General features: G+C 47.8%; 1 protein-coding gene across 6 annotated transcripts in view; it reads left to right on the forward strand.

Moving 5' to 3' along the window:
- The window catches only part of LOC149372316 (scavenger receptor class B member 1-like), a 79,001-nt gene that overhangs the window by 27,362 nt on the left and 26,118 nt on the right, over nt 1-25,521 (forward strand). For 2 of the 6 annotated variants that reach the window (XM_089566775.1, XM_089566780.1), the window contains exon 1: nt 7,170-7,325. The exons of 1 other annotated variant lie outside the window; for it this stretch is intronic. The gene's annotated coding sequence lies outside the window, so the exon portion shown is untranslated. Of the gene's footprint in view, nt 1-7,169; nt 7,326-8,547; nt 8,703-14,710; nt 15,077-17,387; nt 17,478-25,521 lie in introns of those variants that run through there. 3 more of the 6 variants (XM_089566777.1, XM_089566778.1, XM_089566776.1) reach the window with 3 other exon arrangements.

The raw sequence follows: 25,521 nt of genomic DNA on the forward strand, positions 1-25,521 counted from the left end.
TAGATCTGTGGAAACAATTGAACACCTCATAATCAAATGTGATGGTATCCATCCGGATGTCGATGCAGGCACAGTCACTCTTTCTGAGGCCCTAGGGTTTAAAGATAACAATGGTCATGTAAATAAATCTGCAGTGGAAGTCAGCAAAAAGCGATTGGAGGATTGGTGGCTGAAAAGCAGAGATGTGGCATAAGGTTAGAATAGTAGGAAACCGTAGGCAAAGTTGATGGAGAATCTTAATGAGAATTGCCAACACAGTAAACAAAAAAAAATAATAAAGAAAGAAAAGCTGAGCATGGTGGCAATTGCCACCACCCCGTTTCAAAGGGGGCGCTCCTATCCATCCATCCATCCATCCATCCATCCATCCATCCATCCACCAGCGCCACGGATGGCGTTTTGCTGCGCGCGCGCGGGGGAAAATCTGCTCTCTTCTCCCTCGGACCGGGAAGCGACCGCACGTTTCGCTCGCAGCTTCGCTCTTCGTCGGCGGGCGACCTCGTGTGGAAACCTGTTCCCCCCAGCTCGACCCGTCCGGCCTCAGAGATATTCCCTTTGCCCTAGCGTGGGCGAACGTTCGCTCGTAGCCGTGCTGGTGAGTCGGACTTCCTCGATTCCTCAGTGTATTTTGTTGCTAGCTGGCGTTATTGTTGTTATGGCAATAAATGCCTTGTTTGTGTCAGCCAGTGTGTCGTTCCTTTGTTCCCGCAGAGCAAGGCCCGCCGTGGTCGGCGTGCGCTCAGTAGCGTACGCGACCACGGGGTGGGGTCCGCGCGGCTTTGAACCGTGTCAGCCGCGCTTAAGCGGGGAGAACGGATTTATCTCCCCATTTTCAACCCCACACAGTAAAGCCGCACCAATATGAGACCGGAGAGTTAAGTGCGCAGAGCATTCGAGTCGGCTTCACTGAAGTCGTAAACAATAAGTGAACGCGAGGCAGTTACCGTGCCTTTCCTTTATTCGCATGTCCTCCGTCTCCTCTTCTTCCTCTTCCTTCTTGCATCTTCCGTATCACATGACATGAGGTTACATGAGCTGTTGAGAAAACCCCCGTGCACCCCAACAGTTCCGCAGCGATAAGACAAGTGCCTTAGGAAAACTGTTTTCATGACTGAAACACCCTAAAAACAAACAGACGGTCATTGTGTTCATTTTGGGGCTCAGGGCGACCTCGAAATGGCAAATTACAAAGGACAGCAATGGAGCTATGGAAAGGAAAATGATAGGTGTAACCTTAACAGACAACAAGAGAGCAGAAATGGGCCAAGGGACAAACAAGACAGTTGACGTCAAGAAGGGGTAATGGCATGAACAGGGCATGTAAAATGGAGAGCAAGTAAATAACTGAAGGTCCCTCATGATAACGGAGTGGATTTCGAGAGAAGACAAATGTACGTAGCAGGAGGTGAATGAGAATAAGGTAGCCAGATGAGGTTAGGAAGTTTGCGGGGATAAGGAGGCCGCAGCTGGCACAGGACAGGGCTAATTGGTGAGATAGAGGAGAGGCCTTTGTCCTGCACTGGATGTATAGTTTTACTGATGATGGCGGTAATAGTGATGATGAAATATTACCGAAACCCGTTATTCCATTACCGAAGGTTGATCGCCGCGCTGTTTTTCCAAAAATCAGCAACTTAAATTGGTAGCGCGAAGCTGCTTGCACCAGCAGTCACTGTCTCATTGAAAGGCCTATTGTGACGTCAGAAATTGATGCCCCCCGTCGCGCCGTCTGCAATGCCGGCTGTGATAGTTGCTGGCTCTCTTGCAGCACAGACATCGCGCAGTCTGGTCCGAAACTCTCGCCTTGGACACAAGCCATCACGACCCCTGATGACTACTCTGAAGGGTCGCATAAAGAGCTCACAGATTGTTGTACAACAACGGTCTTGTTGCTGATCCACATTCACCTTCGACGCGCCAGCCGCCATCTGCCACAACGATGGCAGCTCGAGTTAAAGGAAGCGAAGGCCTAACTGACGGCGGCACATTCGGAATCATTCCGAGAAGCCTTCTCCCGGTTGATGAGAATGGACATGCAACGACAAACCACTCGGCACTCAACTACCGCCTTTTCTCGCGTAATGAAAGCGCTTTCTTTTTTCGGAAACTTTCTTAAAAATCGGGTGTTGCGTTCATTACGCGGGGTAACGTGTCCATAAAAAACTTGAAGCGGTAAAAACTGAACGAAAAGCAGGCTGATGGAGGAAATACTTCAACCAGTACGAGTCACCTTCAAAACAAAACAAAATGCACTTCAGCACGACTTCCGTGCTCGAGCTCATTGTCAACGACCTTTACCTTAAATCCGTCCATGTAACTCTTGTAGACGACCATATAATGCTCTTCAAATATAGCACAAATAGAGTTCACTGATTCAGCGCGAAGCCCAGTCGCAACAAATTGCTGCGGATCCTTAACACGCAGATCGAACAGAGAAGCCGTTTGTGACCAGACGTCGTTTCTATTGGTTTTCAGTTTCCTCTCAAAACATTGTTATCGACTGTTCGTCCCGTAGGGTGAGGTAAAGTAGTCTTGACTATCGACATGTGTTACTTCTTATTATTGCGAAGTCGTTTGCGCGTTCAAAAAAGAGCGGCTGCTAGCATTCATTATCATTAGCAGCTGACCGCGCTGCTAATAATATGGGGTGTGTTTATTAATCAAGCGAAAAGTAAACTATACTATTTTACAGAAAAAGTATAGGAGAGCAGAGTGGTTGCGTTCATAGGAGTAGCGTTCATTATGCGAACTCGTTCATTTCGCGAGTAAATATGGGAATACTTTCGAAGGGCTCTGTGCTTAAACCTTCGCTGCTGCATGTGACTGAAGTTAGTCGCCTATACAAGCCACATTCTGCTGATAGGCAAGACTCTAAGCACGGCAGCATTTCGATTTTTGTAACTGGTTTGCCAGAGGCATGAAATATGTTTAAAACCTAGCAGCGAGAGAAACATCTCAATAGATTTTCCCTACCTGTGCTGCGATATATTTTGTAATTTTTAGGTTGGCTGCCTTTGTGCAGTTGCTCTGCGTATAGTTAGTGTCCATCTGTCATCATTTCACTTAATCGCCACCACGCTAAAAAGAAGATCGGTACACTGCAAGGTCCTTTATTGCTTTAAGGTCGCCCCCTAGGACCTTGCAGCAATGAATTCGAATCTTGTGATGCGCATATTGTTTCTTTTCTTTCTTTTTTTTTTTGTGATGCTCGAAGTTAGTCCTAACAAACGTACGTCCTTGACAGTGGGCATATTTTGTTCGTGGCAAACGTAATAATATTTCATTTCTTAATTCAGTCGAACTTAGTGACCACGTATTGTCAGCAGGCAACAGTTTTATTCTTTCGTCATTTTTTTCGTTATCGGCAAATTAAATGTTGCGACACGTGCCGGTGGAAGCAGTGTGGACGACAACAGTTTATTAACATGCAGTCAACGATTACGTTCAAAGTACAAGTGATAAACGTAGCTATATTTTTTTCAGGTAGCTTTCCCTTAGAGGCATGATCCCAAGCTTAGGCCTATCTTAACACACACACACACACACAAAAAAAAAAAAAAACTCAGGCTTTTACATCTAAGTGCTCCTTTTCATACCGCTCATTTCTGTACGCAAGGTTGCTCGTAATACTGTTGCGGTTGGCTTAGATCCACAACAAGGTACGTCACTGCGCCATCAGTAATCGAACTTGTTTTTTTGCATAGCCTTGGTTTTCTAGCGACAACGTGCCCTGCGCTCAAATACGCCCGCACGTTATCGCCTATTCGGTTCGCACGTGTCTGATTCGATTTTGCTGCTACAGTCGCCACGTTTAATGGCTTCGTTCGTGCAGCGAGTGTTACTCTATAGTCACCTCGATGCTATTTGAATCCATCACAGAGCCGATTCGAAGTTCTATAAGCCCGGTGTTAACGTTGTTCGTCACATCGCATAACTTTACTACCTTAAAGACCCGTCAGTGTAGGCAGTATTACATAAGGCGTGGGTATAGGTATAAGCAAAGCCAAGCACAAAAATATGATCGTTTACATTTGGATGTTACACAATTCGAGAAGTGGGTGGACGGATAGATGTAGTGACGTCGTGTGAAAGGCCGTTCCAGTCTATGGCTGAGCGAGCAAAGAATGATGTACGTACCAAACGTTGTAGTATGAGCATATGTGGACGGGTTACTTGCAAGGGATGACCAATGCGGAGGGAAATACATGCCGGAGTGCTGACGTAGGGCGGAATAGAAAGTGAGCTGTTGAAAAACTGAATCAAGCACACTGGCCATTCGACAACGACAACCGCAAGGTTTGTTAGTCCGGACTTTGCTTTTAGATATGATATGCTGACAGTACGTTGGGCGCCAGTTGTGGGTTTCTAAGTGGACACAGGCCACCACCCACCGCGGGTTCGAGCTTCGCGCGAGCCAAGGGCCCCGATCAGCCGTCACCACACACACACTGGGACACCGATGCGGTGCACTCAACCTCCGCTGGGAGGAGAGCGATTCGCCGCAAAGAAATAGGCCTCCAAGTTCACAAAGGAGACGTTTATTCACGTCGTCCTTCAGCAGTACACACGCACTCAATCGTCACCCCGTCCCGGGGGCGCGCGAGGAGCAAGGCGCCGCTGCGCGCACGAAGCGACTCGAGCAATGTGCGCCGCTAGCACGCCGCTGCAGGAGAATGTCCCCGCGGCAGTGCTGTGATCTCTCTCTCGTGTCGACCGTTGGGCCGGTTGCGAGAGAGAGTGGGCAAACAACGCACTGTACGCCTGTCGGAGGTCGCTGGACCCCGCTGGACAGGCTCGAGCCGCTGCAGGTCAGAGGACACGTGCGGGCGAGCTCGAGTATGCACTGGTCCGAACGGCAAAGGCCGGCACGGACAAACAGTTGCGTACGCACCTTACGCTGTCTCGGAGGGATCTCTCTCTCTGGGCCCCGCTCGGACGGTCGCGCCGTGCGCGGCCGCCCGTAGCGGGTCCCGATTTCCCGCCAAAAGGCGCCAATGGCAAAGGCCGTTGGGGAGCCGGGGCGGAGCTGTGGCGAAATGACAGTGATTAGTCACCTAGCCGCCTCTCCACCGCCTGAGGCGGGAGCAAGGGAAAGAGGAGAAACAACGCGGGCGGCCGGCACAGCCGCGCAAAGGCGACGGCGGAAAGCCAGGATTCCCACACAGTGTATGATTAGGATGATTGAACGAATCTAGTGAATCGATTCTATACTAATTGTAGGGAAGTTATCGCATAGATTTGTTAGTGCTGCAGATGTGGGTTGCATATTCTAGTTTTGTTCCAACCAGTGACTTGTATGCAAGTAATGATGGTTCAACAGCGCAAACACACACAGACCAAGGAGACAAGACACACACACAGCGCTGAACTTACAACTTATTTTTTTTTATTTATTAGTAAGAAGCACTTCATAATATACACACACGAAAAAACAGCGAAAAACAGTGATTCTTCCTAATAAATAAAAAACAAATATCAGTTGTAAGTTCAGCACTGTGTGTGTGTTTTGTCTCCTTGTTGGTCTGTGTGTGTTTGCGCTGTTGAACCATCATTATGAATCTACACCAACTAGCCCAATCTGCAGTTCTTCTAAAGTGTATGCAAGTAGTTTTACGTTTGGCGGTGCCTGGCACAGATAACGGCTGAAAAAAAAAAGTTAATGGTTGATTCTACTGGGACGCCTTATAATACATACGGGAGCAAAAAGGAGGTTGCGTTTGTTGTGAAATGACTCGCGTTTGCGTTTATAAGGCATCTGTTGCTGCTGACTTAGATGCACAACTAGGTAGGCCACTGCGACATCAGTGACCACGCCTGTTTTCTGCACAGGCGTGGTTTGATAGCGGCACTGTGCGTTGCGTGCAAATATTGTTACGGGGAAATACTATTACAGCAATATACCAGGATGATGTCTTCTATTTGGTGCGCACCCCTCTGTTTCGATTTCGCTGCTTAGTTGCCGTGTTTAATGCGTCGTAAGAGTAAGAGTGCAACCGCCGACGCTAACTTCAGTTTCTATCACCGAGCTGATCGGCGTTCCACAAACCCGTTGCCAATTTGCTCGCGGCGCATATCAGCGGAGGCAGACACAGACGTGCCGCATATATACTTACAGGAGAGCGATCACTTCGCTTTTGAAAAGAAAAAAACAAAACAAAATACCGACAGTTTAGCATGGCTAGGCCAAATGCGAATTGGGTGCCCTAGCACTTCGCTTTTCACTTTGGTTCCGGGTCGAGGCTCGGTTTTCAAGGTCACACAGGCGAGTCGCAGACGTCGAGTGGCCGATTTCGGTCGATTAGTTACGCTTCCGGAGCACTTTAGATCCTTAACGTTGGTTCAGCACGTTTACGTGCGCGAAAATCTGCGTGTTAATATTTCGACGCCATGGAGACAGCGATAGCTTAAACGAACAATTTTTAGGCGCCGCCACGGTATTAACGCAGCAACAAAGGGGCCTTCGAAAATTTATGGACTTTGGTGATTGTCAATTTGATCTGCTTGGGAGTGCTCCTTTGCTGCAGCTTCTGCCCATATAGGGTCAGCTCACTCCATCGCGATGTTTTTTACACCTGTCTGAAACAACGCAGTCAGTACAATTAAGGTTTTTGGACAAGAAAGGAGAGAAGATGTAGCGGTGCAACATGGCAGAGTTTTAAGCGACCACAAAAACAGATGCCTCCTGTGCTTTTCGTGTTATCCTGTGCACAGAAACAGCGCTGTAGAACAATCGGAAGACAGTAAACAGGAGGCGGCACTTTCTTGTAACCATGTCAAAGTGACATTTTTTACGTTGTTATAAGTCGATTTAGCGCGACAAAGCAACAGCTTATCCTTGCATAGCAGTTGAAAGACAATGCCGTGCGGACAACTCATGAACATCGTTAAACATAGGTGGCCCTTTTAACCATTTTTCCCAATTTCCTTAAGAGCCACCGTTGTTTTACGCGTCCCGAGAAACTTCAGTTTTTTTTCACGCAAGGTTTGGAATAACACCACTTGAATTCGATTTCATCTCAGGCGTTTCAAGAAGCACGAAAAAATAAAACGAAGGGGCCTCTTTTGTAAACGCATAACAGCCCAGGTTCAACGAATAGGACGATTGGCACAAAGCCCGGAGGTTGTTGTTGTGCGGAAGCCGACCTCTTGTCGCGGAAGTGTTGCCCCCATCACGAGACTTCCTGTCGCTTGTTTCTCAGAATGTCGTAATGTGTTGATAGCTACGACTCGTGCAGTTGGTGAGGTGGACGGAACATCAAGCCATCACTACACTCTGGGCCATGACGCTTTGTGACGAATCTTCCACTTTTATGTTATTATGTTGGGTGCGTACGAGGATTTTCTTGCTTTGTTAACTTTGTCTGTGCTCACGTGCTTATTGTGTACGCTACGTCCGTTAAGCCCTGTGTAGCCTCTTGCCCTAAGCTTTCAAAAAGCTATGAAAGGCAACCAGCGTATAACTCTGCGTGCATTGCAACTTGTGCATATACACTTTCCTAATATTTTGAAAACCGGTTACCTTGACTAGCAAGCATTTTCGATTTTCGCCGATGGAAGCACGCCGCTGTCTATGCACTGAGTCGAAGCTGTTCACGATAATTTAACGATAAGAGCAAACTAATTGGGCTCAATTGTTCTAAAAATGTGTATAAAGACCTGATTTGTGTCGTGCGCGTTTAATGTCCCGAAGCCGCGTGTGTGGTATGAGAGAATCCCTAGTGGAGGGCTACTGAGTGATTTCAAATGTCTGGGGTTCTTTACTGCACGCTGACATCGCACAGCACACGACCGTTCTTGCATTTCGCAGCCATCGAAAGAGGGCCATATCCATAGCCACTGAGCCAGCGGCGAGTCAGTAGACATTCGATCTGACGAAACGAAGGCGCAGAATTTCGACATAGTATTAGACTGAACTTGCGGCCGCTGGACGTAGTGCAGTTAATAACAAATTAATCTTTATACGCTCCAAACACAAAGACATTACGAATGGCAAGACCTTATAACGAAGGTTTGCCGCATAAATAAGGTATTCTCGGTATGCTTTTGCACTGAAAAAAAAAAAAAAACAACGCTGGATCCTCTAATTAGAGTACTGCGTATTGTTTCAGCTACAGGTCACATTTATCCGGTGCTAAACGGTTAGTTCAAGCCGCAGCGGTGGCTCAGTGGCTATGGTGCTCGGCTGCTGACCCAAAAGACGCGGGTTCGATCCCGGCCGCGGCGGCTAGAATTTCTTTGGAGGAGAAATTCTAGAGGCCCGTGTACTGTGCGATGTCAGTGCACGTTAAAGAACCCCATGTGGTCGAAATTTCCGGAGCCCTTCACTACGGCGTCTCTCATAGCCTTAGTCGCTTTGGGACGTTAAACCCCCCAAAAACCAAAAACCTAAACGGTTAGTTCTTCGCGCTAGTTTATTTATTTATCACACGTATCGCGAATGTAACCACTCTTCAAGAAAAGCCGTTTCTGAGTTAGCTCTTTTATCAAGTATGCATACGCTTAACAGGGTCTTGCTTCTATATAGCCAGCGTTTTTTTTTTTGTTGTTGTTCATGGTTATAGGGTTCAGATCGGCCACCAAGGATGCAACATGGGCAGTCTTATCAGAAACCCAGCTCAGCACTTTCGCGCGACAAAAACAAGCTGCCAAATGCCGACAGAGTTCGTATCGCAGTCCGCCCGCCCTCTGAGGCTGTTGTCAGAGTAAGCAAGAGTCGCGTATATTTCGTCTCCGAAGGCCCGCCGGATCAGATGCCCAGAGCATGCAGCGTGCCCTATATATATAAGTGTCGTCTTTCTTGGGCCTCGGAGCACTGGCGGCGCGGCGTCGGAAAAAACACGCGTCTGTTCCGCCGCGGAGAAGCAGGGCTCGAGCGAGTCTCCCACGGGCCGCTCGACTCAAAGCTCGCGCCTTTTCCTCGACTTGGGGGATTTAGCTCAGGCTCCAAATCCCCATTTGCCCGCGACTCGACCTCTTCTGACGGAGCTCGCTCGTCGAGGCTGTTTCTGTTTCCGGCAGCCTGTGCGATCTTTCTCGCCCGCGCTCTTGAAGTTGCGGGGAAGAGGGAAAGCCTTGGGCTATATTGACGCCGTCGCCTGTGGTGCCGTGTCTGCTGGCCGAATCCCACGCTAGTGGATTAGGAACTGCGCATTCTAAACCCTGCACAGAGCTCGGGTCGGAGTGAATTGGTGCACGCGATGAATTTGTGGCTGCAAATTAACGCACACGAGCCAAAATTTAAAAAAAAAATGGAGAATAGGGTTGTCATCGATTGAGCAGAAGTTAAAAATAAAAAAAAATACTCATATCAAACTGAGACTTATTGCGAGCTGCCCGCATTAGCGAAGCGTCTGTAATCCTGAAATCCAGCGAGCAACGTCTACAGGCCCTTCCATGCCGTTGGTCGTGTTTCTGTGTAGGGCTATATGAGAAAGAGGCGTGTCTCTGGGATTAATCCGCGGTGCCGTTTGCTGCGGCATCCCTTTGGTTTGTGGTGTTATTGCAGATCGCGCGAGGAGCAGGTTGAAAATAAGAAAATTAATCAAAGCACAGTCCATTACGCGTTCACTTCGTTCTTCCCTCTCTTCAGGAGAGCTGACACCGGCTCCTCTCAGCGCAAAAGTAATAAATTGCGCTCGATCTAATATCTTCGATGGCTCTCATAGTTTTCACAGCTTACAACTCAAGAAAAAAACGGCTTCTCCCCGTCGAAGGACCACCCTCCAGACTATGGCGACGGCCGATTCAGTTGACCCTGCTAGCGTGAGAATACAGGGAGTGGCAGATGAAAGGGTATAGTCCTTTCTGTGCATTGCCACGCCACTCCCTGCATAGTCTTGTTACCCACGTTAGCAGGTTCACGAGAATAGGTCGTCGCTATTGGCTGGAAGGCGGTCCTTCGACGGCGAAAAGCCGCTTTTTTCATGACTTGTGTCCGACTATAGTGTGCATCTCTCAAAGCAAACGGCATCCGGGACCATCTTGTGTGCAATAACAGAGCCGCTAAAATTATAGCGTTTGTACAGTTGCTGTCAAAAGTAAATGGAGGGCAAAATGAGCTAAAAAATTCACTTTCACCGCCCTCATTTTTTTTTACATCCTTAAATAAGTATATGCATCCTAATTGTGATTGTGTGAATTACACAATGCACCAATAACTATAAGCCATTACGCTTTGAAAGAAAATGTATATTTTTTTCGATGAAGGGGCCTTCCAGTAACTTTTGACGGCGGATGTATACGTAGCACGCGGTCAGCGACACATACCCATATGCAAAGTGGTGCAGTAAAGTCCAGTCGGAACAGATATTACATAGGTGCCCCTTCTCGGGGCGCCGCAAGCCTCTATCGTCACGGATTAATCTTTCCGGTATTAACGAATGACGTACAACTACAAACGCTTTGTTTTTTTTTTTTAGTTTTGACACATTTATTACGCCGTAAACTGTAAGTCACAAAGCTTCACGATTCGCTGGAAAAACAAAAATTCTTGAGGCCTGCTGCAGCGCAGCAACGACCTGTAGAGGAGCTGCGTTTCCACGCATACAGCTGTCGTCTGCACCTGTCGGCTTGATCATGGTACAGGCTTAGGTGACGAGGAAATTATTTTTCTTTTGGTGACCCGGTATGTTTCTGCTTCCCTTTTTATTTGATTTATGGATTGCCGACACTCACTCCTTCCTTTCGCTCGCTTCATCCTCCTGCCCACGTGTCCGGTATACCACAGCCGGCCTTTATGCTTAATTAATCTTGCTGTTGCGTTTCTGTACTTCCCTTTCTCTCTCTAGTTAGTTTTGGCTAAGTTAGCTGAGATTGTTTAGTAGGGACTGCTACTTCATCATCGTCATCTGCCTAAATACATCCGCTGCAGCCAGAAGGTCTCTGCCATTGACCCAGTAACGAACCTATTGTGAGTGTGTCAGTATGACGTCATATTTCGCTTCCTACTAATTCGCCGATAGTTGTGTGAAGCAGAAAGCTTTGAGACAGTCGATGCCATTCGAGAAAAGAGTCTGCGCTTGTCGCTTCTGTCGCCAAATAAGGCGCATATTAAAATGTGACGTCACATGCCACCTAACTCGACATTTCTATCGCCCGTAAAATGTCGCGGTGTACCACGCAAGTTGGCTGCGTTTATTGTCCTGTCTATGCGCAAATAGTCCATTTCACTTGGCAATCATGCGCGAAGCGGTGCCTTTGATGAAACCGTATATGAGCGCAGCACGTAGGAGAGGCTTCTGATTTAAAGGTTGCGTGTTCGACTCTCGATCGTCATGGACGCGTTCAAATGCCGAAGCTCCTGGGAAACGCCAGTGGAACATGATCGTTTCCGACGCGCGCACGCAGCAGCCTTGTCGGGCTGCGGTGTAGAAGCCTGGTCATTAATTCCGCAGGCACGTGCCAGAAAAAGTTTTTTTTGTTTGTTGTTAAATTGTTAAATGCGAGCTAAGCTTCGGGAGCGTTGTGGCCATGGCCGGAAGCGCTCGACCGGCGCGCGTCAAGAGTCCGCGACACACTGAGTGGAGGAAGTGTTGATCCAAGCAGCTCATGCAGAGATGGGACCTCGTCACGCGAGCAATCGAGTGACCCCGGCCCCACAGGCGAGCGTCACTGCAACATGCCCATACTTGCCCACCGAGGGACGCCCGCTTGGCTCGGCAGTTCAGTTCCGAATCGGAGTCATTCGCTAGTAATTTGCTTTCTGTCGAGTTTTATTATTCTTATATCGTACTGAGTGGCAGGTTAATTGCACTGTACCGAATTACCCGCAAATAGCACTTTGTAGCACTAGTATCAACTAAATTTGTTACGCCGTTATGACTCGCGCACAAGAGCTGGCAAAATTAACTTTTCATTTCTATCACTGACAGCAGTTGATCGACAAAACCTTAATGCCTTTTGTTTTTATACGACTCAAAATGTCCGTGGACACTCAAACAAAAATTAAACGTGTTTTTTTTTTTTTTGCAGTATTCGCGTATATCCATAATTTAAAGATATGTGATAAGCTAACGACATGACAATCAAACTTGTGAAACAATTTGTATACGTTCTCTTCAACCATGAAGATCTCAGAGGAAACAGTTTGTGCGCTGCCTTTAACCGTGAAGGTCTGAAAGGAGGCAGCCCGCATATGTCGGGGTCCGAATTTAAAGAATAGTGTTTCAGTTGTACCTTCTTTATTCCGGGCTTATTCCATTCACTCTAGATGTTATGGGAAGAAAAGGTCCTTGGATGACCGTATACGGCACTAAACTGCTGCGGTGTTTGTTCTATGAGACGTTCATAATTAAAACATGCGTTTTCGATGTGACTCGCAGGAAGCGGCTCCCGGTTTCATGCAACCTCATTGCACCCGTCTGTGGCTCTGCTGGTAGCCTATGCATATATGCAATGATGACATCAACAGCGCGCGTGCTGGGAGCGAAATCTCTTACGAAAAACGTTTACCCTCGCCAAAGCTGCAAACGCATTGAAACCAGACGTTGGCGTTTCGGGTCTCATGCGGGTTTCCGTCGAACACTCAGCTGAGCGTGAAATGCAGGTATCTACGTCGAATGTCTACTCAGAGCGCGAGAAATCGTAAACAAGATGTCACGCGATTTGCTAAGCCCTCGCTGTCCATTGCACCACAGGCTGTGCTGGGACGGCTACTCTAACGACCGCATGCCTAATCGCGGCATTCGAGAAGGCCCTCAGCAGACGATGTGAACGTTCCCGGCGAGTACAAGCATAGCGCATGGCGCCCGTTATCTAGGTGGTGTTGGCAGAGAGCTGCGGACGATGCTATCTGTGAGCTTCCAGAAATTGAATACCGCGACCCCATCACCTTATCGGTCCGTTATGGTAGCCCTGCCTCGCGGGCAGCCGTCGCCGCTAAGCCAACATGTATGAAGCCGGTCATCGCGCGCTCTGCACGAGGCCGAGGGAGGATGGGTCGTAAAAAAAATGCTCGTAAATTTGAATGGACGAATGGCGCGGTAACGCAAGAGGAGCCTGTACATGCTTCCGCGGGATGGAGTAACCCTTTCGATCCCTCCTTGTCTGTCGTCCAACTTTCCCCTTTTATCTGTTTTTCCTCTTGAAGACAATGACTGTAGTATCTTATAAGCATTCTCCCTTAAAGAAAACAGGTGAGTTGGTGAGGTTCCCTGACTTTCAGCACTGCGCATCACTAGGGGCCAGGCCGGATAGAGGAAGGCAGAAGACAGGAAGGGCAGGGAGGTTAGCCAGGCAACGACCGGTTGCCTAGAGGCTAAGCCTGCACGTGGTGTAGGAAATGAAAGAAGTGAAAGAGAGGAGGAAAAGGTTCATTGTTCAAACGGAACATGTCGATAGTATTTAGTCCTTTGCTCTAAGTCGAAGATATGCACAGGACCAGACTTTTTATCCCCATTCCTATGTGTTTCAGTCGCGCGCCATTCTTCTTTTGTTGGGACACCGCGGCATATACTTTGAGTCAAAGATAATCAATCGATGACTTCGTGCATTTCTTGCGCTGGCTAGACCGGCGCTGGCCCAATGCCTTCCGACGAGCAAGCAGGCCCGAGAAGAAAAGAAGCGCTTTTCAGATAAAGAAGCTGCAGTGGCTACAGCGTCAAGAAAGGGTGTTTCATGATAGCACGAAGCATCAGTGCCTGTGAGCTCGCTTTTATTTGTGGCGTCTCCTCGATTACAAGCCGCAGTAAGGCGTGCCTGTTCTGTTATTATCGGTCCGGCGGCCTTACTAACCAAAAAGCCCAAGAAGAATGGCATGCCATTTATAGTCCCTGCACGCCCACTTCCTCTCCCGTCTCGCTCGGTTCGTTGACATAAAGTGTGCATAATGCCACGCTCAGCATTCACCAAAGCTAGCAGTGGAGCCCCCATGACCGTGACCGAAAATCTGACGCACACCCGAGACATCGAAGCGTAGGCGGCCATGTCCAAGACGTTGTTTCGCACGCTCGCAGACGACGCGTACGGCGCGGCAGACGCCTAGCTTTGCAAGATCACTGCCCTTCCGGCGAACGACAAGAGCGATGGGTACAGGGGACAAGACAAACTTCTTGTATCGCGGCACTAGATGCAGCCGCGGTCTCTCGCGCGCGGTCGGACCGCCGTGGTGGTGGTGTCAGTGACACTGTTAACCCCGCGGCCTCCCCCTTCCCTTCTCTCCTCTCTCAATGGAATCATTCGACGCGGAGCGACAAATGCTTCAAGAAAAGCAAACCTCCGGAGAGATGACACGCGATACTCCTCCTCTTCGTAGTGTACTCACACGCGCAGGCCGCTCGCATTGGAACGCACATGACCATTGTGGATGAAAGGGGGAGGCAGGAATTTCTGCGAGGCAGAGAGTGGGCATCAAACCACCGCATGCAAGAAGGCTGCAGAAAAGAGAAAGCGAAATGAACGCGCATTGCTGCGGTTCAAAGAAACGCCACCTAGACTGTTAAAAGTCGAACATGGCTGAGCGAAAAATTAAAGTAAGGTGGGGGATGAGGAGGAGAGGGATGAGAGGCAGCAAATGTGCCATCGCAGTGCTGGCCACAGATCGGCATCGGCCGCATGCAGCAACAGCGCCGGCGGCGGACTCGAACAGGCGGCGGAAGTGTCGCGTTACAGCGCTTTCCGCCGCGCTAGCTGCACCACGCCATGTGGGCGAGGAGGAGTAGCCGCAGCAGCAGATGAGCTCAAGGGCCCCTCCCCCTCGTCTTCGTCTTGACAGCGGGCCGCGCTGTTTCGTCTCCCCGCAAGCTCCGGAGTGAACGGAAGGTTCGAGGAGGGCCGCTCTCGACTGGCGCCTGTGGTATAGTGGCCAGGACACGGGGTCCCTTGGACAGGACCGGCCTCTGCCTGCCTGCCTGGCGTGCTTCTACCGACAAGGCCGTATCCCGAGAGAGGGAAGAAGACTGTGAGAAGAGAAAAGCGGTGCCCTTGCTTTTCGGAGCGCCAGCCCGGAGTCCGTGCGTCCCTCACAAGGACCCCGGATTTCTTTTTTCGGGCTAAGGGAGGCCCTCGTAGGAGGAGGGGGCTGCTCCGTTTGCCGCCGCCAGCCGCTGGGACAGACTCGCTCGGAAAGCGCAGCAGAAAGGTGAGCTGCTTATTGGCCCGTACATTCATCTCGACGCGATGACAGACGCTGTTGTGTTGGTGCCGATGAAACCTGACGGAAGGCTTTTTTGTTGTCACTCTGCCGACATACGTGTTGCTTCGATTGCATGGCTTTCTTCCAACAGCCGTCTGAAGACCCGTGCACAGTGAAAATTTTCCGAGGTGCCATACCTGCGGCATGGCATTTCGTAGACTGCGCGCCCGTTGTTTGTTTATAAGCACGGCGGTTGACATGTGTGTCGACGGAAACGCTCGTTTTGTATACTCAGCGGGAACGAATTTATTGAACCTAAGCTGTCCAAGAACAAACGCATAAATCGAATCTGCGGATGCGGATCTTTTCGTTCTTTCTGCCCTGTTATTTACTGTTTGCGGCTGGTTACCTCGAGCACTCTTTATAATTTACTATCCAGAGCAACGACACAGGCGCACCGCGTTCTGTGGTTCAGTTTGCTGGCGGGGCCGCGATTGAAGATAACGCCTCTTGTTTTGAAGCAAAGTGCAAACGTGCTGGGTTCGTGTTAACGTTTCGCGATAACGACTGCACCGTTATCTGTCGCAGAGACCTTCCACTTCTTCATTGAAGCGTCTGTATGTAGCATAATTAATGATAATTAACAGCGTAGCAGCCGTGGTGGCTCAGCTGTTATGGTGCTCGGCTGCTGAACCGAAAGACGCGGGTTCGATCCCGGCCGCGGTGGTCGCATTTCGATGATGGCGAAATGGTAGGGACCGTTGTACTGTAGGTGGTGGAAATTTCCGGAGCCCTTCACTACTGCGTCCTTCACAGACCGAGTCACCCGAAACCTCCATAAATGAAACCATAATTAACAGCGTGTTTCTTGTGCAAACGCACAAAAAATCATGGCTGTCTTTTATTCGGTTTGAGAATCTTTCTACTACATAAAAACGACGATACCCCCTTGCCCTGATAGTTCTTCATTCGCGAAAAAAAAAAGAGAAAATGTAGTGGAATGAAAAGCCTTGATCACTTTTTTAGAGTGCAGCTTTAATTCTTGAGATGCATGCGAACATGTAAAAAAAAAAAAGACACTTGTTAATTGTATATATCTTCCCGTAGTTCTAAGCGCTTGCGCGAATATGCATTGCAAGCCCACTTCCGCTCTTTATTGGTCTAGGTGCCTTAGTGCATAATAGCGTTCTGGCAAAGGTAAAGGAGTAGCAGAGTGTGACAACACTCCACTTCTTCCAAGGCCGAAAGTCGTGGCGATGAATGCTAGCGAAAATGGCCGCCTCGTGCCAAAAAGAATAACGGCTTCGAGTTGCAGTCGCAAATCAACGCCTTCAGCAACGAATCGAGTGGAGTTACGTGAAAATCGGGTCATAAAATTCAGCTGCCGCATGCCTGGAACGAAGGGCAATATTCCCGATAGCTACGCCCACTCACTGCGCTGTCAAGTACACGCGTAATAAGCGACCCATTCCGCCCGTCCTTATTGTAAACGAAGGACACGTAGGCGTCCTGAGACACCAGGTTTTAAAACCTTTTCTTTTTGGGGGGAAGAGTGTTTTCAACAGCTATGCTTCTCCCTCGCCAGAAAACATTGTCGAACCCTTGACTGCTATGCCGGAAGACAATAAGCAGCTGATTATGCTTTCACTTGAAAAGTTACAATAAAAAGAAAAGAGGTCTGTGCACACGTATTCTTAACCTTTGAGCTGCATTGAATTAGAAACTTTCCTAAACTGTCCTCGTGCTCTGCGTGGCATTCGTGCGAAAACATTGCATTACCGTTGCCGCTGGGCGTATGTGAATGTTCGGGTCAACATAGTCGCTCCCATAGATGAGCGCGGTCATTTCGCGGCCGTGATGGTTCTTTCAAACTGCCGCGTAATCTCGTTTCTGTGTGCTATTTTTGACAAAACTACTCGGAGCAGGTTGTATACGAACTCATTACCACAGTGTAATGGAAGTAGCGGAACGCATCTTTGTGTATCGTCATTTCTAAGTGGCGCTCATGTGATGATCACGTCAGAAACGGCGCATAGAATCGTCACCGTCGTACTAAATTATCTAGCCTTTTCTGTGCATTCGTTCGTTGCTTTCTTCCGTTCTTTTGGTGCGATAGCGCTTCTGGTGGGCATTCCCCGCATTTAGCCGTTGTGTGTTTGTCTGTTTGTTTTTATTCGTAGACTTGTCATGTGGCATAAAAAGAGGCTGTAGATAAGCTAAAGTAGGTCGTGGAAGCTGTTATCTTCCACAAATCTGAGCAGTGTGCTGCTCTTAGCGTTGTCGGTTAGCAACAAGGAAAGATGTTTCTCCCTTGCAGCCGTAAGTCAAACTTCCAGTAACCTTCTTCTTCTTGAGTCCAGCGTCGCAGGCTGCCCACCTATCTACTGGGGTGCGGGCAACCAGCCAGGTATAATATATAACACACTGCCCACCGTAGAATGTGACAGTTCAATTAATGATTTGCCGTGAGATGTTGTTCGCGATGAACAACCTAGGTCGCACAAGTCCCGCCGATGGCAGCACCTACTATTGCAGCGCAGTGGCGCGTCGCATCACCACTGCAACACTGCCCCCCCCCCCCCCCCCCCACACACACACACACAAACACACGAAGTGGTATCATGAGGACTCCCAGGGATCTATTAATGGAAAGTATAGAATGATCAGTTCCGTATTTAAGAGAATTGACCCAATTTTCTCTATTCGATCAACTTCCATCTATGAACAATGGATCCGAACACCAACGTAAGTGCTGGCGCACCTAATCAGCATCTGGCCTAACAACTTAAATCGACCGTCATTTTTTTTTTTTTTAATGCGTTCGGCAAACGTCGAGCGCAAGCCGATCGTTTCCTATGACCCGCGCTGCCTCTTTGTCCGAGCACTGCAGGTATGAGCGTCGGAGGCATTTGTGTGGTGTAACTTTATTAGTTTCTGTAAACTTGGCACCAGCCCATGACAATGTCGCCTGTACCAATTTCGGTTTCTTGTAGCATTGGATATAACCTCGTTCCTGGGGCCAGTAAAGCTCAACTGCTGAGAGAGTAAAACCTAACTGCACCCAAGCACTGCGGGTCAGTCTTCTACCTTATGCCTTATCCCCGCAAACTTTCTAATCCCATACGCACACCTAACTTTCTGCCGCCCAAAGCTATGCTTTCATTACATGTCCTGCCCATGCCCAATTTTCCTCCTTGATTTCGACTGGGAGGTCAACTGGCATTCGTTCCCCGACCCACTTCCCATGTCATAATGTTGCGTCAGTCAATTTTATTTGCATATCTTGCTGCGCTGTCCTCAGTTTAAGTTCAGCCCTTTTTGTTAGCCTCCACGTTTCTGTCATATACGTTAGTGCCGGTGGGACGCAGCTCAAACCGGACGCCACCGATGATCCAGGTAGCGGAACTATTCGGCGCAGTAACTGTTCGTTCGACGATCTTTACGTTGATTTTTTTTTTTTCTCCGGTAGCGTTACATATGTGGAAATTGGCACGCAGTCACGTAGTGAATAAATTGAGCCCACCGAGGACGTACGCTGGACAGATGCCAGATTAGAGAGGCGGCTCTCTCCCATCCTTCTCACTCTGTGCGTGCGAGAAGCTCATGCAATCTTTAGCGGGCGTTCCTACAATGTGAGGGAAGTCTGCTGCAATGAAAATAATAAACAAAACTTAATGGCTAGAGCTGGAGAAACAGGACTTTATGGTTGCTGATTATACGACATTGTTTCCTCAGCATGGACAGATGTAAAGATTTATTTATTTATTTTTTTTTGCTGCTGTCAATGCTGCTAGAAGGAGGAACTGAAATTGCTTGCAGTGGGGCTTTTTGCGAATGGTCGTGGTTTTTGTACACCGAATACAGGGTTTAGGGCATAGTGATTAATGGACGGGAGCGAACGCCTCAGTGCTATAACCGAGAGAAATATACTACCATTTTAGATGGCACAAACATTGTCTTAGTCACTGTAGCGGTTGAAGAACTGAGAAGGTAAGCTGCTGGGAGCTTGGTTTTAAGAAATCGTGGGATAAGCAACGCTTGCAGACGAGGACATTGAAGGAGAAACGACACAAACAACTTTGTGATATTGTGTGTTTTTTTTTTCCTTCAAAGCTGTTTGTGTCGTTTTTCCGTCACTGTCGTCGTCTGCAAGCACTTCTTATCCCATGATGAAGAACCAAGCTCTTGCGCTGCCACGAATGTCGATATGTGCAGGTGAGTTTGGGGAATCTCCCACGGTTATTAGTTATTTATGAGGATCGTGCCTAGCGCCCAAAATGCCATTATTTCGTAGCAATAGCGCAAACAGGACAAGAGACCAAGAACGAGTAGACACACACTTGGTCCCTTGTCCTGTTTGCGCTATTGCTACGAAGTATGAACCAACAAGTCCGAATTTCAACGTTGTTAATGCCATTATTTCAGCCAGAAAAGTAACGGATACAGCATATCGGTGATGGATCAACAGGGATATACGAATCGGCACCATCGATTCAGAGAGTGCTAATGCTGAAGGAATTGACGAATACATTCTAGTAAAAAGGCTGCGATCGTGTAAGGGTCGCTCACCCCAACTTGGCACCCGAAAAAAAAAATCTGCAAGGATCAATTAAGTTTGCTTTCGTCAGCGAAGCGAGGGGAAAAACAGGAGATGCAAGGGCGGCCTCGTACCGACGACCCCGGGTCTTGAGCTCCAAGCGCCGCTTTGAATCGTGCACCAAACCGTCGTTACGGTCTAGCGCCAGATCTCTACGCTCTCCCCACATGTATCGGCCGAATCTTTTTCAGAGGTTTCTACTGATGAGACACGTCTGACATTGATGTGATCCGCCAGGCTGTTGTACTGAGGGCTGTTCCCACCCGTCGTCGTTTGGTTCAGACTTTCATTGCGTTATTTCTATATCGGTTTCTCCGGGACCACGCTAGTTCGTCTTAAAATAATCATAAAAATTACGCCTATATGGGGGTACCGTAAATGCTTATTAAAGTCTGGCTCCATCGAAGGGGGGTCTCTAGTAAATCGAGCACAGATGGAGAAGAAAATAGAGAGAAAGCGGCTGGCAGCCTGTCTTACACGCCGTTTTAGACACATCGGTGTAGTTATAGTGTGCAAAGATTGCATACATGCGCAATGAAAATAAACAAAAAAATTGTGGGAACTTTAATATTCTCCGGAGAGAAGAGAAGATAAAAAAATCTAAACGGCATAGAGCTTTTTGAATTTGGGAAGGCTGGAAGCTTTCTTTACTCGTGAAGGTTGCCGGGTGGGAAGAATTTTAACTGAGTTTCTCATGTTATTGGGTGGCCTTGGAGCTGAGTGGCCAGCTGTATCGTGGTGTGAGGGCACGGGATTCCCTTTTTCTACCAACCCTTGTGTAATGCTGCCGACCTTTTATTTTTTCCTGTCTTAGGCCTTCAAAAACATGTTAATTATTCTTAGTAAAGATCACGGTGAAGTTTTTGAATCGGTACAGAAGAAATGTTTCGATAACGACTGACAAGAATAGACTAAAAAATAGTTGCCTGCTTCGGATTCATTCAGTCTCTGCATTCTATAGTGCAGGTGGTTTCAGATCCCTAGTAAATACTAGTGGGAGGTGCCGTGGAAGAAATCATTGCAGTAGAAACTTGAATGGTCGCGATGACGACAGAAAATGAAATTCGGGGGGCACTTAAACTCCGCCTTACAAATTTTTTTAATTACTACCTCTTTTTATTACATTCACTAATTAGCCTGCATTAGCAGGCTTACTAGAACACGTGATACACCACAAGACACACAAGTTCTCCATTTAACAAAGTTGAACGAACGTTCCTGAATGGCCTAGGGGTAACGTTTCCGACTCAACCGAAGGGTAATTGGTCCGGTACCCAACTATTACCACAATTTTCTTTTCAGCGAAATTAATTTACTTTACATCTTTATGTAACAACGACATTTCAGCCATGCTGCGACCTCATAGGCACAATTAAACTCTAGTCTTAATCATTTTCATTCCGCAGCCCAAAGCGTGACATCACACCGTCTCGACCAATCCTGAATTAGTGTGTGTGCGGCTTGGGGAGGGCATGTAATGCGAATGCAAGATAACCGCTGGTCCTTTAAGGGTAACGGAGTGGATTCCAAGAGAAGGCAAACTTAGCAGGGGGCGGCAGTAAGTTAGGTGAGCTGATGAGATAAAGAAGTATGATGGTGATGATGATAGTGATGATGCGCACTGCTTTTACTCCGAGCGTCCGTGCTAACACTGTCGAGTTATGAGTTGTCGCCGATCTAGATGCAAGAACCAAGATTTTCCTAATCGACTTGATGTATATTATTGCACAGGACCACTGAAGCCTATTTAAACGTCAGATTAGTGTCATCAAGTGCGACTTATGCTAATGTGACCTAACCTAAAGCCGGCGTGGCCGTCCACGGTCTTCTGGTTTAATCTGTCGCGGCAGGGCACAGGGAGTCGCCTGAGCTTGACAAATATTATCCGCAGCTACCTTGACAGCCAGGTTGTGTAATCGCCGCTTGTGTTTCCTAGGAATTAGACAGACTACAGCATTTCCTATCCGGATTGTTTTTACTTCTTTTTTCGCGTCCCCCTGTTGTCTCTACGACGCTACAAACGCTCACATTACGCAAATGAGCTCAATGCCGGTTAGGTTGGTAAGCGCAATTAAACAAGCCTGCCTAGCGACCACGTGGTTTGGTTGCATTCAAGGTTACACGTCTTCGAGCTCCGGCGCAGTCGAAATCCCTCAGAATGGGTGCATCCGCAACCACGGTAACTGCTACTGATGTCAACGCATTTAAGACGAACGATTAGAATTAAGCCCCTGGCACAAACGTTGCTTGAGACCAAGTGATGTCGGTGGCATATTTGATTGGTCTTTCGTCGTTTTACACTCAACAATGGCGCTTAGTGGCACATATTGTCATCTGCCTATTCTAATCTCGACGGTTACTAAAAGCCTTGTTGAACCCTTGTAGCCTTCTGCAACTTTTCCCATTTAATTCGTTCACGGTTTTTGAAAGTGAGAGGAAAAAAAAAATATCGTGCTCTGTACCCTTCAAAGCAAGTTATCTTCGGCGTTAGAATCGATTCGCGGCATGATTCGCAATTAATGCTGTCGTCGTCTTTGCGGTAAATGTCCATAGAATGATGAAGGTAACGACGCAGATATTAGCGTTCATAGAGGGATGACGGTAGCGACGTACTAAAGTGTCGTCTGCTAGTGTATACGTAATCTCAAGTGGGAAGAATGCAGCGGCACGCGACCAATTTTGCTATTCGTTGTTCCATGTCCGGAGCTCGGATATCGAATGAAGTCACGCCGCGGAGCTTCTCCTTTCCCCTCCCTTTCCCTTCTCGTTCACCTGCCTCTCCTCGTGACGTCACGGGAGTTCCAGGGTCTTCAGCAAACTGAAAGGCATTCGCTCTGACGCAACATGGAGTTCACACGCTCGAGTACACGCAACTGCTTGCCACGCTTCTGGCTAATTGTCGGGCGGCTAGGTGGCGCTCCGAGCGTGAAGTGTGGTTTGAAAGGTCTTGACAGCGGGCGGACGGGGCAGCGCACTTTGAAGGAGCTCGAGTGAGTACGCTCCATCGAAATCTGGTCTTCACTATCGCGTGCTAGTTTTATACACTTGCATGCTTCAGACCTGAAGGGTGGCTGTAAACGACGCGATTTGGTGCAGTCGTGAACGATTTATCCGAGGTCTCAGTTTCGCGCGTGTGGTGCCACTAGCCTTACGGCTGTGTCTCGTGTGTGTCGATACAATCGGCGCCGTTAGATTTTTTATTTCTCCCACGGCGAAAGACGTAAGTGAAGGCGCCAAGAGAAGGCTCTCTGAGTAGCAAATACCTGTGCGACTTCTTCCGTGTGCGAAGGCGAGGAGCCGGTGGATCTCCGATTGCGTTTCAAGGTGAAATCTTCATCACGGTACGTTGAGCGTGGCTTGCGAGGGAACGCGAAAGGGCAGTTCCCTAGTCCGTGGCATCGCGCATTGAATCGGAAACGCCCGGTCTCGAGCAGAGCTGGGTTTTGCCGCTAACTGGTTACTCGGAAGAGTGAATAGTAAGGCGAATGGGGTGCTTGTCTTGCGTAAGGAGAAATTCAGCTATCTGACACGCATTCGACCATTTGTTGCTCTTTTGCCAGCGACCATAGATTTGAATCCCTTGCCTAACACAAAGCGAAGGCGTGCTGCAGAAGCAATACTCCTTTAAATTCTATAATTGCCTGCACTTTGTACAGTGACTGAAAGGGGTATGGACAGGTTAGTTGCATTAGGAATATATACTGTTGCGCTGCTTTTATTTTTTTATTTCATTTCTCTTCCGACTTTTCATTTGTGCGAGCGATTAACGGAACATCTTTGTATCATGCCAGAAAAACTACGTTTCCTATAGTTGAAGGGCCGTAAGTAGCACGCATGCAGTACAAAGATTGTCGTGTCCTGTTTTGCGCACTCAGTGTGCGGTAACTACTGTAATTTCTTGTATGTAATCCACGTAGCGGTATAATATTGACCGCTGAGCTCAATTCTTGCTGAAGTTTTTTCTTTGCCAGATGGCCGCACAGGGTACAGACCCGGGCATAACATTGTTTCAGCGATCGAAATCTTGTCACTCCTTACCAAGGAAAAATTAGAATGTCCTTTATACGTAAGTTATCACTAGGGCCCGGAAATTTAGGTATTTGCCTAAACATGCCTATAAATGCCTAAACGGGGGATTTTTGCACTTGCCTGCCTTTTTGCCATTTGTTAGGAAATACTACCTATTTAACCGCACTTTTTGCCTATAAATGCCTAAATCCGGCACTTCGGTCCTCGATGCCGTTTTTCAATTTTCAGACATCTGTCTCAGTATGGTGAAAGGCACGCGCCAATGCACGTGCACAAAAGGCGCGGGTCTCGCCGAACGTTTTTCTCGAATTGTAACTTGAACGTAGTGTAACGAAGGGTAGCAAGAGGCGAGTTTGGAAAGAGACCTGACATACATTAGTGCAAACTTCTCAACATTGACGGAAATGATGACAAAGTTGGAAAAGGCTGGACTCTCAATAGATGAATCGTTGAAAGTAGTGACAGAAGTACCAGCAGCACTTCGGTGACTGGAAGGAAAGGGTGCTATTGCTTCTACGAAGATGCAACAATTGGTAGAAAAAAATAGATGCCTAGAAACAATTTCCCAAATCAGAGACTTTCTACGCGGAGACGATACGGCCACATCACCTGAAGGCCTAAGGCCTTTATCAACTCTCATGTTTTAGGTTCGCGCCACTAAGTTAATGTGATGTCAAAGAAGCCTTTTAAAGTACAAAGCTATGCTTAGCGAAAACCGAAGGCGCTTCAAGTTCGGAAACCTGAGAATGCGCTTTAATGCTTCAGTTGAGGACTGCGTACGCTCCGTGCTTGACTTACAAATCTTGTACTTATGAATAAAGAGTATTATTCAAAGCGCCTATTTTTGGTTTATAGCGCCTATTTCAATATTTTTTAGAGCCTAGATGCCTGCCTATTTCGGGGTTCTTTAGTGCCTAAATTTCCGGGCCCTAGAACTTATCACATGCCGGTGGTACGCTCACGTATGAACCGAAGAAACGTATCTTCTCTACGGAACGAGTTAGAAAATATCAAACGCCGAAACGTGCTCCGTAATATTTTGCCTGCACCTGTACTTACCCAGCAGGAGCAAGGTGTGCAACCAGCGTATTTAAATGAATGTGCACGCAGATCATAAGTGCATCACGAAACCACGTAATAGAATAAAGAATGGGGGTTTCATGCCATATTTCGCAATGTTAAACGAAAATATTGGAAAGTCCGCACCTATACATATTCCGAAAAGCTCAAAATTTAGCGGATTGTATATCAGACATTACGGTATTTGCGTGGGCAGGTGGAGTCTCTCAGCTGCGATTTCATCTTACATTAGCGGCACCTTCTTCCGTCGCATAAATTTGCTTTAGTTCGGCAAATTTGAAGGCTGTGTATGCTTTGATTGCATCATAAAGGCTCTTTAGATGAAATGCATTGATTTCACGTCACCTCTGATTTCCTTCCACCTTCGGTTGGCACAATCATAATTGCCCTTTCGGGCCTCGTCTTTTAGATTATAATTTCGATTGTACCCGAGACGTGGCAGTGGTGCGGGTGAAGCTCATTTTTCTTATTCATTTAAATGCCCTAAACTACACATTGTCATTATTCGCGTAACCCTGACGGGTAAGGAATCTGAATGACGCCAGAGGGCGCAATCTTGGGTCATTTTTTTTTTTACTTTTCTGAAGCAACACTAGGCGGAGTTCCAGCATCTGTGGTTTCCGCAATTAAGATATTCACCCCCCAGGCGTTCGATAACAAGGCGTCATGTTTCGCGGGCAATGTGCGCGCTTCAACGTGACGTTTAAAGTCGATCTCCCATGTGACTTCGTATCTCAGTTAACGT

This window comes from Amblyomma mixtum, chromosome 1, assembly GCF_055824585.1.
Source record: "Amblyomma mixtum isolate Tamu chromosome 1, ASM5582458v1, whole genome shotgun sequence".
In the NCBI taxonomy this organism is placed as follows: domain Eukaryota; kingdom Metazoa; phylum Arthropoda; class Arachnida; order Ixodida; family Ixodidae; genus Amblyomma; species Amblyomma mixtum.